The following is a 2,977-nucleotide window of genomic DNA, read 5'->3' on the forward strand; positions in this document are numbered from 1 at the left end:
ACACTATCTGCCGGGTGTGGTGGCCTGCATGTCCATGTTATACCAGCATATTCAGCAGGTGTCGAACCCCAGCTACCAAACCAAAGACCGCAACTCTTAGAGCGATTAATCCGACTTCCTGACACCAAACCAAAGTCCTCCGTTAAACGAATAACCTCATCGATGCTTGGCTTATCAGTACAAAAAAATGCAAGGTCATCTGCATAAGCCAATACCTTCAGTTCGTGGCCCATTATTCGGAAACCATTCGGAAAGCCGGGCGACGCGTACGGCAGTAATAAGAATACCATTTATACGCCCAGCTGCTTGCTCCGAAGAAAAAAAAAACCAGCACGCCCAACGTGGGGCTCGAACCCACGACCCTGAGATTAAGAGTCTCATGCTCTACCGACTGAGCTAGCCGGGCTTTTTTTTTCTTTATTACCGACTTGGCCGGGCAAACAAAACAAAAATACAATGACATGACAATAAAAGCACAGGTCAGTTTCTAGCTAGTGCACGATGATAAAATGGGTTAAATGATTTTAGTTGGTCGAGGACAGGCAGCCACTCAGGCTGAGGAGCTTGCTGTCCGAAAACTTCCTGAGTATACATGATGCTCTCAATGAAATACTGATGAGCCGGATTCACAACAACATGTTCATGCCTGACATCCATTCGCGTACGCCATAGGCTGTGCATGCAGAGCAACATTAGCAGGTCGCAAGGCACTTCACCTGGCTCTGCACATGGTAGGAAGCGTATTCCAAAAGGAGTCAGGGGAAAATCTTTTTTCAGTGTGCGCTTCAACACATCCCAAAGAAAAACAGCGTCATGACAGTCGAGAAACATATGTTCTACAGTTTCCACTTTCTTGCAAATAAGACACTCTACTGACCAAGGTACAAAAAGGCCCTTGCTTTGCAACCATGGCTTCACTGGGAAGGTTCCAGTATGCAACTGAAAAAAGAAAGAACGCACTGAAGGCTTCACTGGCATTCTTTTGACTCTTTTTAGCACATCCCTTTCGAGACCCAGAAGATAAGCACTGCGATAAACAGGCACTGGCAGAAACACATCAAGCAGGTCCTTGTACATCTTTTTCCTTGTTACAATGGTTAGATACTCATCGGAAAATTTTGACCGAAGAATACGGACTGCTGCAACAACTTCTTGCAAAAAAGCACTTAACCCACTCCGACCTGCAGACATGGATGACACAACATAATAAGGCAGTGATTCTGACAATCGCACTTGTATAACAGTTCGCAGAAAATGATTATCTTGACGCAAGAAAAAGAATCTAGTCACTATATGTCTGAGAAATAAATTTGATAACCCTAGCCCACCGTTCCGCACCTTGTGGAACAGATTGCATTGGCTGGTACGTTCCCATGTTGACGACCAAATAAACGTTGCAAACACTCTGTGCAACCTTTGTATTGAAGTCCTTGGCAAAGTTAACGCTTGCAGAACATAAAAAGTCCTCGCTACTAAAAACATGTTGCACACCGTAGCTCTTGCAAACATGGAAAAGTTGTGACTGCCCCATTTGCTTGTCTGAGCTTTGACTCGTTCGGCTTCATGGGCCCAATATTCTTTGCTTTCTCTGTAGTTCGTTAGCGGCACAACGAGGTACTTTTCTGGCGTGTCTACCCACTTCATTCGACAGAATACTTCTGGCGTGGCCTGTCACTTTCCATGCCAAAAACCAAAACATTACTGCCAGCTTTATCGCACAGCCACTTGCATCACAAAAATTTACGGCTTCTCTCACCACTTCTTGCACGTTTTCCTGGTCTCTGCAGAACACTACTATATCATCTGCATATGCCAATACCTTCACTTCATCATGACAAAAGGCGTAACCTCGAATGTTTTGAGTAGTTAACAGCTTTAAACAAGAAGGCTCCAGTTAAAGTGAAAAAAGCCGTGGGGATAGAGGGCAACTCTGCCTCACTGACGACAAGACAGCAATACTATTACTCAGGCACTTATTAATTATGAAACTTGATGTACAGCCACTATAAACCATTTTAACGCCATCAGTGATGATACATCCTACATTCACATGTTCCAAAAGCACGAACAAAATTTCATGCACAACTTTATCAAACGCCTTATGCAGGTCTAGTTGCATCATGGCGACACGACCCTCCGTTGCATCACAGCATTCAAGGACACTCCTAGCTACGTGTATGTTAGTAAAAATGGATCTGTATTTTATGCCACAGGTCTGATGTTGGCCAACAAGGGTTTTAATTACTGTTAGGAGTCGTCCGGCTAGCGCTTTCATATAAATTTTGTAGTCTACGTTAGTTAAGCTTATTGGGCGGTAACACTCAACTGACTGCAACCTACTCGGGTCGTCCGATTTTGGGATGAACACCACGTGGGAAGTTCGAAAAGACGGCGGAGTTAACTTTCTTTCGTAACACTCGCTTATTACGCGTTGCAATGCTATTGCCATTTCTGGTTTCAAAGCCTTGTAAAGTGCGGCACCGAGGCCGTCCGGCCCAGGCGACTTGTTTAAGCTCAGCTGCTGTATTGCAGCTTCGATTTCTGCTGCCGTTATGGGCTCCTCAAGTACCTGCGCCAGGTCATCCTCGACTCTTGGCATTAGCGACAGGAATGCAGTTTTACAGTGTTCAACATCGGGCGTTTTAAGGCTGAACAGGTTTTGGTAATATTCCAGAAACGCCCTTTCAGTCATCTCAGATTCGGAAGTTACGTCATTGCGATAACAAATTTCCTTTATCTCTTTCGAAACTGCATACTGTTTTTCGTCGCTGAGCGCCCTTTTTGTGGGCGTCTCCCCAAGCCAAAATCTTTCGCTGCGCGCCCTTATCACAGCACCTCGATATTTCGTTTCATCTATTAGTTCAAGCTTAGTTTTGGTCTCTTATTTCTTGTCTGTACAACCCCGGCTTGACGCCTTCCATGCTGAGCATGAAATCAAGCTCGGTACGAAGTTCCTTTTCTTGCTGTTTTTCTTTAC

The 2,977-nt window shown here is 44.8% G+C and overlaps 1 non-coding gene across 1 annotated transcript; it reads right to left on the reverse strand.

Annotated features, from left to right (window-relative positions):
• Window positions 1–333: 333 nt before the first annotated feature.
• Window positions 334–406, reverse strand: TRNAK-CUU (transfer RNA lysine (anticodon CUU)). Its single transcript has one exon. It is a non-coding gene; the product is annotated as a tRNA-Lys (tRNA).
• Window positions 407–2,977: the final 2,571 nt, after the last annotated feature.

The sequence above is a fragment of the Amblyomma mixtum genome, chromosome 2, assembly GCF_055824585.1.
Source record: "Amblyomma mixtum isolate Tamu chromosome 2, ASM5582458v1, whole genome shotgun sequence".
Classification (NCBI taxonomy): domain Eukaryota; kingdom Metazoa; phylum Arthropoda; class Arachnida; order Ixodida; family Ixodidae; genus Amblyomma; species Amblyomma mixtum.